At 41.4% G+C, this 17,767-nt stretch overlaps 1 protein-coding gene across 1 annotated transcript in view; it reads right to left on the bottom strand.

Moving 5' to 3' along the window:
* The window catches only part of GRIN2B (glutamate ionotropic receptor NMDA type subunit 2B), a 400,440-nt gene that overhangs the window by 248,995 nt on the left and 133,678 nt on the right, over positions 1 to 17,767 (bottom strand). The window lies entirely within an intron of this gene.

The raw sequence follows: 17,767 nt of genomic DNA, 5'->3' as shown, positions 1-17,767 counted from the left end.
TCTTCAAGGGAGATTTCAGTGAAGCTTCAAGTTCTGAACTGGATCTTTCTTCTCTGATTTGGGCAGGTTGGGGACTGTATTTGCAGATAGTTAACCTGTATCTTAAGAAAGATTCTCCCAAAGGCATATAGATGCTAACCCAGTACTTCTCAACCACCTTCCTCAGAACTGCCACCCCAACATTAAACCTGTCTGCAGCACTCAGGCCTCCTCCCAGGACCCCCAAGGGGACGGTGGTCTTGTGCCAAAGGGGCAGGAAATCGGGCAGCCCTTGGGGCTGAGAACAATATTTGGGCCACACCTGTAACCCATTCATGGCACACTGGTTGGGAATTCTGGCCTAAGGAAAAAAACATTTCATTTACAAAAAAATTTAAAAGCCACCTGGAAACCACGCCTAAATGAAGTTATGCAATGTGTGGATCTCTGGGATCAAGCCAGTGATGACAGGAATTCAGGAAACAGTTTACTGTGTGGCTCTGAACCTTTAGAAAATACGAATAAGAATATAAAATTGTTCTCCCATGTGGAACATTAATTACTCAAATAATGCACTTAGTGTTCAGCTTTTATTTTACCTTGCAACTAATTCTCAACTATATTGCCTTTCACATTACTTTGTATCATTTCCTTTTAAAAAGTCTCACTCCTGATCCTTCTGGCCTGCTTGCCTGCTGTGGCTTTCCCCATTTCTCCTCTATTAGGGCCATGGGCTCTCCTAAGACAGAGGAGGGTGAACAGAGCAGCTCCAAAAGGCAAGGGTCAAGCTGGAAATGCAGAGGGAAAAGTGAATGGCTCCTGCCCGGTGGCCCACCCAGATGCCCAAGGGTGGAGGGGTGTGCATCACAGGTAACCTGATGAGGAAAACGATTCTCCTCCTAGCATAACAACAAGAAGAATAAAAGCAGATATATATTGCTATCCCCAGGCCTAGCCTCTCTCCCCTTTTTTTGTTCATTTGTTTACATCAAATCATTTTCCCTATAGATTTATTCTTAGCATATGAAACTGAAATTTCCACTTGTTCTGCTGTGCTTGATCAGAAAGTTTCCTGTTCCATATACATCCTACAGCCCAGAATGGGCCTTGTCTTGTCTTGTACGGCCATGCCTCAAGGCAGAGGCCTCAGAGACTTCACTAGATCCCAAGCTGAAGGAAACCACACCTCTCCCACCAGAAATACCCTCTCCCTCATCCCATCCCCTCCAACCTAGAATACATCTTTCCCTAAAACAAGTCCTCCTCCACCACTCCACACAGGCTCAAACCACAATCACCGAGTCCTAAATTTCTTCCCTTGCACAATAATCTCCACGTCACAGGACTGTTGTGAGAACCCAATGAGATGTCTGTGGAGGTGTGAGGCATAGTACCTGTCCCATCTGCAGGCTGAAATAAAAAGGGCTCCCTTTCAGCCAAGCACTGTAAGGCATTTCCTTTTCCATCGACCCAACAAGGTTGGTATTATTGCCCTGATTTGAAATGAGGAGCCTAAGATTCTAAGAGGTTACATAATTGCCTAAATTCAAACAGCCAGGAGTGGGCAGAATTTGATTTTGATTTTCATGGTCGCTGCCCTTAACCACCACCCTCCTCTCAATGGTGGCTCAGGATTTCCACACAGAGGGGCTTGGGGTTGGCAGTCTGGTTGGAAGGTAGGGCTTCAAGAGTTGTACTAAGGCTGCCATTCATTGCAAACAGTGCCTGCATTTATTATGTGTGTTTATTTGGGGTAACTCATGTGGGAGTGGGGGGTATAGCTGATGGAAATCTGTGAAGGGGCTAAAGGCTCCCACCCCCAGCCTCTCTGGGAGCTGCCAGGAGCACATGGCCGTTCTAATAAACGTGAATAAATATTTGTTTAATAGAAAATATCATACCACGCATTCCTTGATTGCAATTCTGCTTTTTCTCTAGCTGGAGCTCCATGAATTACCAAGGGATTTAAAGATTTAAGAGGGAGATACAAGAGGAAAAGTGAAAGCATTCATTGTTATAAAAATTAAATGAGCAAAAGGCTGCATGTCAGAAGGGTGAGAATGGCAAAGAATGAGATAAACAGCAAACGGGGGAAAAGGAGAGAGAAAAATCAAAAGTGTTTAACAAACTCACTGTTTAAAATCCCACTTAGAACAAAGCATGGAACACAGCCAGCCATAACCCAAAGCTCCTATGTGGTCCATTTTCTACCCTTAAAGGCCCGGATATTCCCTTAGATGGCTCATTGTCTAAGGAAAAATTCCTGGTATAAGTCCATCTGATTCAGAGAAACTTCTATATGTGGAGCAACCCAGGCCTGCAGAACTCAAAGACTTTGGCAGTGTTTTTCTTTCCAAATTCTTATTCTTTGTACCTTACCTTCCTAGTTCTCTCTCCATTCCTCAGTTGAATTAACTTGCATTTTAAAAATAATTGAATTATCCATGCACTGTTTCATCACATTACTTAAATGGCCTCTTGTGATTACAGTGCCAACCTTTTGGCCTCCACCTTCTACAAAGTTGATGTCTGTCTCTTCTCCTTCTTACCTACTTCCTCTCCTGTCACCTCTTCAATGATTAATAGGGTCAAAACACTCATTCAACCAGTAGTCACTGAGGATCAGGTATGACACAGGAGAATTTCTAACATGGCCTCAAAGCTATTTAACAGGCAAGATGTGGGGAGGGGGAGTGGTTGGAGAAGCCAGATGTTTGGCTCAGGAGTGTACTTCAGAGGAGATACATAAAGGGAACCACCGCTTGCTCCTGGCACCCTGCTGATGCAAGAAGGCATAAACCTGTCTCGTTCCCCCCTTCCATGTTATTCTAGGCACTTCAGCACTCACATACTCACCTTCACTGACAAGGTGACTTTCTCAGAAGCTCCTCTGGGGAGCTCGTTGAATCTGCAGTCATTTAGCAAGGCCCCCAGTGCCCGAACCACTGTTTTGTCAACCCTTTCACTCATCCACTCTGCCAACACGTAGCAAAAGATGCCATAAAGGACTCTCTTTATAACATTTACTGATCACACTCTGAGGTGAAGTCAGCTCTGGCATTGTAAAGCATGCATGTGCAAAAAGGTAAGTAAATCTACAAGAGAAACAGCAAAGAATCCAGCAGTTTCTATAGTAGCCTGGCTGATTTTCCATCATTTAAAATCAATTATATGGCATAATGTGCATAGACATCCACAAAACAAGGGGAACAGGTTGGATAAGGGCTAAAAGGTAACTGAGGGAAAGTGATGGGGCCCAGGAGCAGCTTTTCCATAATTTATTCACACAGAGGAAAGGTTCAGGCTAGAACCTTTTCCAGATGACGGAAATTTGAAAGTGGTTCAACTAAGTGAAATGTAACTACACATACAATCACCATGGTGAAAATCCCTGAGTTCTTTTCAATTCTTTCTAATTAGAGTAATAATAACACCTAACACTTGTATAATGCTTATAGCTTAACAAAGCACTCTCATATATATTGTCTCATTTTAATCATTACATCATTCATTATCATTTATGGACAAAGAAACTTTCGTTCAGAGAGGTTTAGTGATCTGCCCAAGGTCATGCAGCCAGCAAGAAATGGAACCAAGTGGAAGACCCAGGTGTCAGACAAAGGTCTTGTGACTACGTGCCTCAGATTTATGCCACTGTTGTCCACAGTCCTCAGGGAAACAGGGACAGGCACAAGAAAAGCCCAAGAACCAGAAATAATGTGCATATTAAAAGCCACCCAAGAGCATCAATTGGCTATTAAAAATTCACCCTCTATAGTAAATAATAACCAGGTCAAAGCTTTGACTTTATTGAATGGATTCATACAGCTCATTCAGTGAACATAAAACATCTCCACAATAGGGGTCAGTCCAGTGCTGTAGCAGTTAAGTTTGCACATTCCACTTCAGCAGCCCGGGGTTTACACATTGAGATCCCTGGCACAGACCTATACACCTCTCATCAAGCCATGGTGTGGCCGTGTCCCACATACAAAATAGAGGAACACTGGCAGAGATGTTAGCACGAGGATAATTTTCCTCAGTAAAAAAAGGAAGACTGGCAACAGATGTTAGCTCAGGGCCAATCTTCCTCACCAAAAAACAAAAACAACTCCATAATAGAAAATCTGCATATGTGTGTACTTATATTACATAGAAATCATGGAATGTTTTTATACTTGAATCTTTCAGAATAAAACGTAATGTTTCTCCCCACCTATCCAGAGAAAGAACTAGTTTATCCTGTAATGAAGCACCAACCACTTGTAACTCAAACGGTAAGGCATGTTTCACTTCATCTCTAAGAGGACATTATGCATGCTACCACAGTGTGGAACGTACTGCTCTATTTCATTCTGTACCTCTCAGTTCTGCCCCACTGCACCCCTCCATATCACTGGGGCCAGTTTTGCTCCCTCTGGAGCCTGTTCATTCAGTAAGAATCCAGACATTCTAGAAACATTAGTTGGAAAGGAACTCAAGGTCATCTCATTGGAAAGGAAAAAAGTAAAAACAGCAGAATAAGATAGGTAAAGAGATTCCAGGGCTGAAAAAAGTGCCTTGGACACTTACCCTGCACTAGGAAGTGGCAATGAATGAACGTATCAGTGCAGGGGAATCTCATGATTTGGAGCCAAAGGTGCCTGGTTTCAGTCCTGGCTGTACCTCTTACCTGATGTGCAACCTTGACAACCACTTATTTCTTGGCCTCGGTTTTCTCCTATATAAAATGGAGGCAATAATATCTACTTCACTGGATTATAGTGAAGTCAAAATGATATCATTAAGGCAATATGTTAAATAATATAATACAATTAAAGAATATAATCAAATGTAACAAAATAAAATATAAAGCATTCAACAAAGCACCTGTTCAGGTGAATTTAGATCACTTTCCACCTTTTATATGTCCAAAAATCACTGGGTATTTCTTTGTTGATTTAATTTTAAAATAATACTACATGACTGATTTTTATCTTTAATATGCTACATCTTGTTTGGTTTTTCCCTTCTGAGTCTTGAATTGTTTTTCCTATCATTTTTTACACACTTCTAAAAAGGAAATGTATGAACAACTCCTTCAGCTTGATACTCCAGGGGCCAAAAGCAAGAGGAAGTAAAGGAAAATCATTCCTCATTATGAGTATGACATAATGCCCTATATCCATGCATTTATTAAATAATCATAGTTCTCCTGTTTTCATTAATAGGTATTAGAGCAGCATGAGATAACCATACATCAATGAGCTGATATAACGTTAACTCAAAGCAAAGAAACACATCATTTTCTTAGCCTAAACAGCCTATTTGTGGGTAAATGTAAAGTTACTGTCAGGTTTTTAGGACGCTGAAGGTAACTTGGTGAGCCCCAGGGGATACTTCTCATCTTAAGAATGAGGAAACTAAGACCCAATGAATGAAGCAACTTGTCCAAAATCACACAGCTAGCCCTGACAGAGCCAGACCCTAACCCAGGACGTCTAACTCTCAGATAAGCCCCTTCTCCTCTATACCACAACTTTGAAATAACCTCCCAACCAGAAAGTTGTGCCTAGATTTTATTTTCTCAGATTATTGATTAATATGTCACACAGGACAGAAATAAAAGGCTTGCTAAAGTAAAGACAGAGTCCATCGATCACTACTCCCCCATCCCCAAGCCTCATCAGTCAGTCACTAAAGGAGATTATGATATACCGGAGAACCTCAGCGCAAGACTCTTCATTGTGCTGCAATTTCTTTAGAGAAAGTTGATCTGAGCAGAGTCCTCAACCTGTCAGACTCCAGAGCAACTGTTCAGAGGAAGCATTTGGAGCCACAGGTCTTCAAAGTAATTTCCTTGGGAATACTGTTTATAGCAATAATATCTACACAAGCGCTTCCCAAACACTGGTCCATGGATCAATGACAATCCACGATAAAGTTATCACTGGCCCACAGAGAAATGAGAACAATAAGAATAACGCACTGATTGTTGATACAACTAAATGTATTCAATTTAAAAGACTGTTGTTTATTCTGAGATCATGTATTTCCTAGTTTTGTTTTTAATATCCATGTCCTTTCTTTTAAAAAGAAATGTATAGCATTTAAAAAATATATTTTTAATTGGGAAAATAAAGACTCACCATGTATCATGCCACCACTTCCATCATCATTATAAAATAGTCTGTGAATCAAGAAACCAAGAAACCTCTCTTAGCAATGGGCAATAGAGGCTGTGTGCCTGGAAGCATTAAAGTCTCCACTGAGAGTGGAGCCCTCCCAGCAGAAGTGGAGGCTTAGAGAAGGGACTGTCACTGCAAGGGTCAAGGGACTTCGGGAAGCTTCGTAAAACCATTCTCCAACACGACACTCACCATTCAGGTATCTTCTAAATTGAGTCACATGGGGTTTTCCTTGTATAATATTTGGGATTTTTGTTTTAATTTGTTTGCTTCCATTTTTCACATTCAACTAACATTGGTGGCTAACAACCTACCAAGTGCCAATATCTATATCAACAGTCTTTACATGTATTATTTTTCCTAGCCCTGTGAGGCAAGCCTTAAGTATTGAGGGTGACCATGCCTGGTTTCTGTAGCACACTGCTACAAGCCTTTCATGATGGCCTCCCAGATCTGATTTCTCAAATTTGGTCTTCCTCATCTAGTTTCTGTGCTATACTCTCCTTTAGTGAAGCATTCTGCACATTACTGTTGATTAAAATCCTATTGATGTCAATCTGTTTCCCCTACTTCACTACTGTACTTTCAGTGATTTGCTCCACATCTAACACATAATAGATGCTCAATTATATTTATTGAATAAATACATTAATCTTGACTACTTTTCAAGATAATTCGATGGAATTATCAAAACGTTGACTTTTTTGTGAAAATAGACTTGAAAGGAAAGCTAGCTTTTACAGTTCATTTTGGAAACAGGGTGAAAGGAAGATCTAAGGAAGTGATGGGTTTTCATCAGCAAAAATAATTATGAGAATTACAATCCAAGAAACGTAAAGTTCCTACACATAGCAAGTGTTCCATAAACATTAATCTTCTTCCCTTTCCAACTCTTTTCTGATTAGTTGTTCACTGGAATGCTGCAGTGATTTATTTTTCTTTTTTTTAGGAAATCTGCTTTATTGTTGTCATAACACTGCTTTTTAAAAAACTATGGTATCAATACTGGGCCAAGACAAAACACCTTGAAAACACCATTTCACCACTTGTTATGTTCTTCAGAATACACACACATACACACACACACACTTTCCAAAATCTTGGTTAACATCAGATCGCTGATTATTATAAGTATAATCTTCCAGCCAACTGTGTCCATATCAAATGGCCCAGACCACTTCTAGGGGCCATTCATATTTGATCCAATTTTAAAGCTTTTCCAATTTTCTGTGGATGATCAAATCAAAAGCTTCTTCAAAGCAAACACTAAATATACTTTTTTTTCTTAATATGTCTTCACCTTCAGGCTTTCACAGTATAAATCAGTGTGACAAGACTTTGAGGAACACTATAAAAGCTACTAAAGAGTAAGCACTATTTAATTCTAAGAACACCTGGTAGTTGATAAATACTAAATAGCCAGAAGACATCAACTAGGGCTAGAAGCACCAATATCCCAAGAGTTACAAAGATAATTATATCTGTTTTTGAAAGAGGCATTTTTAAAATAACAGGTAAAAGTGGCAAATCTATCAAGATCCTATCATTTGCTAAGTGCAACATGACTCAGATTTTTATAATTTGTTCGCAAAAATCACCAAGTCTCTGAAATGTGTCAGGTTATACTGATGTGCATATCTCTTTCCGTTGTACCTATGTATTCTATTTCCACTGCTCAGTGTAAAATGGTGTTTAATATCCACTTTAAAGCCAATGTTATCAAAATATATTTTAGCCTACATTTAACAACTCTGGAGTAGGCCAAAAACCTAGTACATTTTCTCCTCATTATCACCTCAGTGAGAGTCCCTTGCCAGGATCTGGCTAGGAGGCTTATATCTGACAAAGCTTAATGAAGTGTTAATGAAGGGAAAATGTCCCCAGCCCATTCTGGGCTTTGTTCAGAACAGGTTTAAGTGTATCCTGGTAAAAAGCTTTAATAGTGGCTCTTTTTTCCCCAAGAGAGGATAGATAAAGTGAGAGGCTGAAGACTTGGGTTTGCCATCTTTTGCTTGAATGGTATTGCCTTTTATTCACTAACACTAAGGTTTAATGATGAGCTTTATTTTTAAATTCCTCTGTATGGGCCTTTACCCATGAATTCCCCATTCTAGATGTCTGCCCAATCTTTCTAATAAGTCTTGGTTCTTCAGCATCTAGACTTACTAAATCCATAGCTTCTTTTTCTTCCCTTTAAGTAACTTGTTGATCTTCTCCAGTCCCATCTGAGCTCTTCATTCAATTTAAATCTCATCAGCCAAGATCTACAAAGAATTCCTATGGCCAAACCCTCTACCATTCTGTTTGACTCCCCTGTTCTGACCAGACACCATAGATTGCTCATCACCACTAAACACACTTCCATGTGATTTACATGGTTCCCTTCTCTTGTAGGCACTAGATTAGGGGCCAGAAGACCTAGATCTGCCACTTACAATTTCTCAGTCTTTGATGTATCTTTTAACTTCTTAAAATCTTAGTTTTCTTATCTGGAGAATGGGGATGGTGATAATAATCATCTTTGTTTCTCAGAGAAACAACCTAATTATCTATTTCTCCTCTTGCACAATAATTGTATCAAATTGAGACAAAGTACATAAATTCACTTTGAAAAATGTAAAATATCATAAAACTTAAGATTTGGTTATATACTTTTTATCTCCAGCCACACATTTGTGGTGTTTCTTTCTGATCTATTTTCCCTCTCCTTTCTTTCTGAAAGTCTCCCTGATCTTCTAGTACGAATCCCTACTTGCACACAAATCTCCATGCATACTTGAGTCCTTCTTTCCCAAGTATCTCAGTTAGAGGGACGCTTCAAGATGAGAAGTGAAAGGGGTAATCTCAGGGCATCATTTTTGGAGAAAAGAGAAGACCTATCTGCAGCCTGTAAGTAGTTGGGAGATACCAGTTTCTGAAGCTTTCTTTAAATCACTGAAGAGTCTCAACCAATAGAATTTACTTTATCCAAATTTGCTTTCCATCCTCCTACCTGTGATTATCATAAATTTCTACAATCCCCAGCATATAGGTCTTCCACTAAATATAGTCCAAAACATCCTTCAATGATATTTACTTTTATCAATATCTGACAGATTCATTAATATACTTTTAATCAATTATCTCAGACCACATTTAGTGCAGATAAAAGAGAACCAGGTAAAAAAAAAATCTCATTCCCTCCCTCCCCATCCTAGTTTCAATTTGCTCTTTCCCCTCACCTCTAGTCAGGAGAGAGAGAGCAATTCATTACATCACATTATCTGCTAGACTGAACTACTACACAGGACTGGTGTTTTGCTGAGGTAAAAGTCCTACCAGAGACTGACCTGATAATCTGGAAAATTAGGCCAACTCCAAGAGAGAACTGAGGTGTGGCCTCAGGCAAGTCACTTAATCTTTCTTGGTTTCAGTGTCCTCTACCATGAAATAAGGGCATTTCCCTAGCCTCCGAGATCTGTTCCAGGCCGAAAGGTCTTTGACATAGTACAGCAAGATAACACGTTCACGTGGACTTCTGCAGAAGGGCGAGGACTAGGATGGGGTGAGGATGAGAATAGGGTGCTCCTTTTCAGAACTCCCTTTCCCTGCTCACTGCATGTAAAGAGCTGCAACTTCTCTTCACAACATTCTGCATGCCAAACCTCAAAATCCATCAGAAAGGATGCAGTTTCACAACTCATAATTTGACGACACATTTTCAAATTTTGCCGCGCTCTCTCGTTTCTTTCGTTAACTTTTAATCTACTCACACTGACCCCTGTACATTTTCTGTGGCTCCCCCCTATTCAATTGCTCACTTCTTCAATTAACATCTTCTTTTCTTAGACATCATATCAGAAATTTCTAGAATGGATTATCTGCCTGATTTTTGTAGCTCACTGCTGCAAACTTTTCGTAAAGGCCTCTCAGATCTTACTTTATCAAATTCAGTCTTCTTCATCTAATTTCTGTGTCATTTTTCTCCTTTAGTGAAGCATTCTGCATGTTATAAATCCTAATCCCTTCATTTTGCAGATGAAAAAGTGAGACTAAGATTAAGGGACCTGGCTAGTCAAACAGCTATTGTTGGTTGTAAAGCAAGGCTGAGAACCACGCCTCCTGACTTTATAGTTCAGTGTAGGCTCTTTCCACTATAACCCCAATTGCCACTGAATGAATTATTTCCATTCAACCCCATGGAGTAGCCCAAGGGAGAACAAGGTCCCCTTCACCACCCCAAAAGTGAGGAATAGGGGCCAGCCCAGTGGTGTAATGGTTAACTTCACACACTCCACTTGGTGGCCCAGGGATCGCCAGTTGGGATCCCAGGCACGGACCTATGCGCCACTTATCAAGCCATGCGGTGGCAGGCGTCCTACATATAAAATAGAGGAAGATATGCACAGATGTTAGCTCTGGGGAAATCTTCCTCAGCAAAAAGAGGAGGATTGCTGGTGGATATTACCTCAGGGCTAATCTTCCTAAAAAAAAAAAATGAGCAGTAGTATTGCATTCACTATACTACCTTTGTGATACAAAGTGATCTTAAAAAGAATTCTCCCCTTGGTCCCATGGCCAAGTGGTTAAGTTCACGTGCTCTGCTTCGGGGGCCTGGGGTTTCGCCAGTTCGAATCCTGGAAGCAGACATGGCACCGCTCATCAAGCCATGCTGAGGCGGCGTCCCACATGCCACAACTAGAAGGACCCACAACTAAAAATACAGAACTATGTACCGAGGGGCTTTGGGAGAAAAAGGAAAAAATAAAATCTTTAAAAAAAAAATTAGCCCCAAACCCTCTTTCCTCAATTCAGATATTGGGGACATACATCTCATATTTTATATAATCATAGCTGTGTATAACTGCCTATTGTGGGATTTTTTTTGAGTTCTTTGACAAAAGAGATTACATCTTCTGTACACTCTTTATAGCTGCATCCCCACCTCAAAACAACCCTTTTCCTCATGTCGAGTGTGCCTGCTGATATGCTCCAACTCCACCATCATCTAGCCCAGCCGGTGCTGATAGGATCTATGTGAAAAAGTAATTAAACCATTTCTATAATTATTCTCTCATGCTTATAAATAATTAAGGGCTGTATATTCTCCCGAAAGCCATGAAGGGCTCAGGAACAGTGAATGACAAGGGGAAATGTGCCTTAAGAAGGAAGTGAAAATTTCATGAGGGGGTGATGGGAGAGAAAGCAAGAAAGTAAGAATGAGGAGTGGGCTAAGAGTGAGGAAAAAGGAAAGAGAACACAAAAGAGTGAGAAGAGAAAGCAGAGAGAGTTTCTGGAGACACTGGTAAAAATGAAAGGACAATTAAGAAAAACAGTATAACAGAACAGACTTAGTGCCAAAACAGGAAGAGAAAGGAATACAAGCAGAGAGAGGCTGAAAGAGGCCAAACATGTGTTACAGTAGTTATTATTATCATTCTTTCACAGATAGGAAACTGAGGCACAGAAAAGTTAAGTAAATAGGCTATGGTCACAGAACTAATAAGGAAGAGAGCCAGAATCTGAGTCCAAGTCTGTCTGAGCCTGAATTCTGTAGATATTCTGTCTATGACATTTTTATTTATTTATTTAGTTAGTTATTTTAAAGACTGGCACCTGAGCTAACAACTGTTGCCAATCTTTTTCTTCTTCTTCTTCTTCTCCCCAAAGCCTCCCAGTACCTAGTTATACATTCCAGTTGTGAGTGACTCTGGCTGTGCTATGTGGGGTGCCATCTCAGCACGGTTTGATGAGCAGTGCCATGTCCGCGCCCAGGATCCGAACTGGCAAAACCCTGGGCCGCTGAAGCAGAGCACACAAACTTAACCACTCGGCCAAGGGGCCGGCCCCAGTCCATGACACTTTTAGACCTTTAAAGTTATAAAATGCGAATCTACAATGATCTCAAAATAAAAAGTTTACTTTAAAAATATATACACAGTGTTATTACCATTGTTACTTATCAGTAAATGAGCACTGATTCAGCCACAGCCCCTTAGCCATACCCCCACTGTGACCAAGGGCATAAATATGAAAGGTGGTGGCTGAAAGTCACCTCTGCCATGAAATGGAAGAGAGCTAGCAGGGTCCTACAGAGACAGGACATATGTCCTTGGTTGGCCTTATTAAATGCCAAGTTCTAACCAAATGAACCAACTTGCCACAGACTACAAAACTAATGTTTGACAGCTCCAAAAGTCAAAAGCAGACCAGCTGGGAACTTTTAACTATGCCAGGTCCAAAGGTAGGGCATTGAGGGACTTGACACTGACAGGATGAAGCATGAAGACAGCTGTGTGTACCACATAAAGTACAAGTCACGTGGAAGAGTGGGTCACAGGAAACAGGGGAGAGGACAAGGTGAGAGAAGGACAGAGAAACATGAACCAGAAATGAGATGATGCAGGAGCACGGAGCAGACAGGAGAGGGAAAGGAGGACAGAGAGAAGCAGAAATCAGAGAATCTACAAGAGAGAAAAACCAAGAAGAACCCAGACACAGACAGGTTAGGAGTTGAGTCTCTGGGGCAGTAAAAGGCAGCTAAGAGTTCTTAGTTCAGAAAGTAGGAGTTGAGCCCTTTCTATAATGTGGAAAATCAAAACCATCTAGAAATTGTCAGAGTTCATTGATTAATCTGAGCTGCCCACTTCTGCTTGATTCTCTTCCCCTTCTCAGAAGGACCTCCAAAAGGCCTTCTGCCTTAATAGCTGTAATGCTCTCCAAGGCTCCAGAGCAGGTTCAGTGCTGTCTCCTGCTCAGCCAACGATAACCAACACCCTTCTCAGTGGCTGCCTTCAGTATTTATATTTGGAGCAAGGCCTCCCAGCAGAGCCTAGCCTCATGCTAGGATTAACGAGGCTCCCTGTGAATGGCACAATTTGTAGGAGTTAGCAAAGTATCTTCCTTTTTAAAAATATATTTTCATCATGACCCAACATAGTATCTGAAATTCCACTTGTACAAATTTCTTCCTCTGAGTTAAAATATAAATGCCTATGGAAAGGGTCACACATTAGTTCCTCTTGTCTATTTAGAGCCTGGCAAAGACTTAGTTTTATAGACTGTCTCCAAGTTTTAAAGGAAACAAAGACTTATAAGGAGGACACACTGGGGGGCTACATGGAAAACAGGTCCAGGACTGAATCACACAGTGATTCATGGGGAAGTCCCATCAGAGGGCAACGCAGGAAGCTTGGGGCAGGGGAAGGTGAGTTGTCTCGGTAGCCAAGAGGCAGAAAAAGGACACTGGACAAGTACAGGAAGTGGCAATTGTCAAAAGGGGAGAGAGGAGTGTGGGAAAAGGGAATTTAAAACAAAGATTAAAAATGTATTTGTTTCCAGTTGCATTACTTTTCCCAGGGCTAACCATAGAGATCAGGATAACAAAGGTGCCCACGGTCACTACTTGGAAATCCCAGAAACACAGAAAAGAAACCAATTCAAGCTCTAATGCTACCCCCCAGCAGACAAGAAACCAGCTCCAGATACTTGCAACTCTTAGAAGCATCAGAGGCCCTACTGTAATGACTGGGGAACCTCTCTACTGGATGAAAGAGAGCACAAAAGTTGAATACACCAAGAGAAGAGGAAATGTCCTCTTCAAGAGCATGTAGAGTGAACCTGTGTCCAAATCCCCTTCTCTGCTTAACAGGCTAGTTTTTGTAATAATCACTGATCTAGTCTCCAAGAACTGAAATGACACCAAGTACTCAAGGTGTCATCACTTCTTTCCTTTCACTGACCAATGCGATGTCCCCTTGGGCAGAGAAAATGCAGGGATAGACGGGAAAAATTCCAGAACCCCAAAGGCCACATTACTTTCCTTGGTAAAATTAGCCACCAATTTAGTCTCAGAGAATCAGAGATCAGGGCATTCACAAGAGAAGTATTCCTATCTCTTAGCTTCTGCTGATACAGACAGGCTAGATTTTTCTGGGAAAATGGATGGCAGGCAGGCAGATGGGATGAGAACTGGGACTCTGACCACCACCCTTTCTTTCTATCCTGCAGAGCAGCCCTGACTTGGGACCTACTGCTCAGCCTGGCCCCTAGTGAGCCTCACGAAAGCTTCCCTTGCCTACATGAGGGCAAATGGAGCTGCTGTTCTTGCTGCCAAGGACAACTTCAGCTGAAATTCCCTACTCCTCTCCTGCCTGGTTCTGGGAATTATGCACTCACACTTCCTGCCCAAATTCCTCTATCCTTGGGCTCCAACCGCAGGATACAGACCTTCTTTGCCACTTTCAGTATCAACTTCAGCTTCCAGAACCATCCATCCAGAGTAGGAGACCCTCTGTGATCTCCTCTCAGAGGCACTGTGAGGGGAGGGTTCTAGCAGAGATTCCAGGCAAGGAGCCAGCCAAGGCCAAGAGGAAGAGAATTATTCACAGGATCACAGATGTAAGAGATGAAAAGAACTTGCAAAAACACATCTCACTCATCCATCCCACCTTGCAATGTAGGCCCTTTTCCAAGAGCATATGGCCTGTTTCCATCTGATTTCAAAGGCTCTATCATTACCAACAAATAGGTACTGAGTGCGCCTGATGTGCTCCGTGTTGTCCCAATCACAAGAGGAGGAGACTAAGGGGCTCTCTTCCTTTGGAAAGGATTCTCACACTTGTGAGATAAATTTGCCTCTCTTCTGCATTGCCTGAGCCCACCTAAATATCTGTCTCTCCGGCCTGACATGGCTACCTTTCACACACTTGAATCCCACTCTTGCACATACACTGGCCTCTGATCATCAGGAATTAACAGGGAGAGTATGTGCTGAAGGCCCAGCAAAGAGAGGTATAGCAAGAAGGAGCTTAGGAGAGGGCCAGTTGAAGCCACCTTTGGGCACCACTCAAGAAACTGGTAGGGATTTTGTTTCAAAGTAACAGCAGTTACAGTTGATTTGCTATGACTATTCAGGAAGCAGAAAGAGACAGTTTTCTCCAAGACCTACAGCCATCCAGGACAGTGAGGCAAAGACACTGCTCCTACTTTGTCAACTTCTCATCTGCTGAGATGGAATCTTAGACTGAGGTACATCTGATTTCACTTACTCCTGACATACAGCATGCTAGAAAAAAATACCCCTCTAACCCCAGAAATGTGACTGAAGAGTTTGATCTGATTCAGGAATCAAATCCTGGGGCATACACTTGGAAGTGTCATGGACTTGAGGGTCTCAGGTTCGCTCCTGAGAGCTTAAAGTTGAGAAGGAGGTGGAGCTCCTGAGCAGCTTCAGTCCCGGGCCCCATCAGACTGGGAATCACCTTGGCTGTTGTGCTCACCGCCATGTCCTTTTCTCTTCAAATTCTCTTTTCCTTTCTACTTTTTGTCTCTTGTCCTACTCTCTTCTCTCCTTCAGAGCTCTTTTCTTGTTCTGAATGTTTAGGTCCTAATCAAGATCAACTGGGAGATGGAGGAATCAACTCTGCCCAAGTTCCAGTTGGTCCCTGTTTGGACAGTTGGAACATTCCCCTCCAAGCTGAGCTAGAGGTCACAAGAAGACCAAGTAAATGAAAGTGTTCAAGAGAAAGTAAAGCAAACTACTGAAGTCCATAGGCTCTACTGTTAGTCAGACAAGGCTTCCTGGTTCCACATTGCCAGTACCACTGTGTGACTGTGGGCCACTTTCCTCTCCCATCTTCAGTGTTTTCATCTGTAAAAGAAGGAGAATAATTCTACTGCCTAAATCCTGGGGCTCCTTTGAGAACTGAATTGGCTAAATGCAGGTAAACCACTATCTCATATAAAGTATGGCACTAACATGCCATGGCACTAAAATGTAGTAGACACTTGGTTTTTTTAAAAGTGGGGAATAGAATGAAGCTGACTTCTTCTGAAATTCCAGATCTAGCCCACGCTGGTCTCTTAATAAATAACCAGGGAAAATCCAGGATTCAAAACACATCCAAAAGAGCATGTTAATGGATTCTAGACCAAGATACTCCAACTGAAAGTCAGAGACAAGAGGGACGTAGAACTGACATCTGATGGTTGATGTCCCCATCCCCAATTTCACAGCTTCTCCTTATCATTTTCACATTGCTCCCTCCATTTCATTTTCCTTTGCTGTCCTCCTCATCTCCTTTATCTTCTTCTCATCTTTCTCCAACTCCTCTTCTTCCTTCTTAATCATTATTAAGTAGCCACATGAATACACTGCAGTGGGGACCATAAAAATAAAGCTCAACAGATAGATCCTGATCCGTCACAAAACTTTATAACCCTTTATAACCTAAACAACATGCCATCTTCTACTCACCAGTGGTTCCCAAACCTGGCTGTAGCTCAGAATCCCTTGGGGGTAGTTTGTAAAAATAGCAATTAGTGGGGCTTTACTCTAAACCTATTAAATTAGATTCTCTGGGGATGGGACCAGAGAATCTGTATTGTTAAAACATAATAATAATAAAATAACTCCTCTGTTGATTCTCAGATCTAGTCAGTTTAAGAATCACTACCACATATTTTACAAGTAAACTACAGAAATTCCATCAAGCTCCTTTTCCCCCTTTCTTAACGTTTTCTAACTCCTTCATTCTCACCATCCCATCAACTTACATCATGCAGCTTTATTTTTTGAGAATTTACAAGATTTGCTTTTATAAGAGCAATGAGAACATTGGCATGGTAAGAAAAAGAAAGGCAAAGGGCTTGGAGGGAGCTAGAAGGGCTATGCAGACAGTGGATCTATAAAAGCAGAAGAAGTAAGAATGCAGAGGGAAGGCAGTAGAAATAAGGGTAGGCAGTAGGAGTAGAAGGGAGGGGTGGGTTGCAGCAGCATGCAGAAACCACAGTGAAGCCTGGCTTCCTATGAAGTCTATTGTCCTAGAAGCATGATGCTCAAAGGTTGAAGGCTCCTGCTCCCTACAACTCTGGACAACATGTTGTCAAGGCAACAGGATGCATCTAAGACACATGGTGGCAGGTCATGAGGACTTGGAGGTATGCCAGGAATCCTTAGTTAAAGGCAGGCTACACAGACTGGCTGTGCCATTACACTACCTCCTACTCTCAACGCTCACACTTCTCACCCCAAAATCTTACCTCAGTTGCTCCATTCCCTGTGGCACTCTTCTCAGTACCATCGCTTTCATTTGGAAAGAGGGGAAATTACATCAGACTGCAATTATGCAGACACAAGTCCAGGAACCAGCCACGGGACACTGGTGCATGGGAACTCTAAGAACTCAAATAGAGAGCAGCTATTCAGTTAGAGTAAAGCCAATTATAATGCTTCTAACTTCCTACATTACTTTGCTAATTTGTTCCCAAGTTTATAAACAAAATTTTTAAAAACAAAATAAAAAGCCTTCATAATCCATAGATATATCAAAAGAAAATGAGGGCTGATTCAAAAGAAATTTGTATTTCAACACTACTAGAAACGACAATAGCAGCCATTTATTTAAAATCAGATGCGTGCCTAGCAAAGTCATGAGTCCTTTAAAGGTTATTTCTTTTCATCTCATAATAGCTCTTTGAAGTTGATGAGTATTGATCACATCATAGATGAGAAAGAACAGATCACAGAAGTCACACAACATGCCAAGAGGTCACCCAGCTTCTGAAAGGTGGAGACAAGACTCAAAATGGCTCCAAGGTATATATTCTATCCATATCAAAACTGCTTCCAGCTGAAAAGA

This window comes from Equus quagga, chromosome 1 (genome assembly GCF_021613505.1).
Source record: "Equus quagga isolate Etosha38 chromosome 1, UCLA_HA_Equagga_1.0, whole genome shotgun sequence".
Lineage (NCBI taxonomy): Eukaryota > Metazoa > Chordata > Mammalia > Perissodactyla > Equidae > Equus > Equus quagga.
The sequence above is the reverse complement of the archived record's forward strand: the minus strand, read 5'-3'. Positions and strand labels throughout refer to the sequence as shown.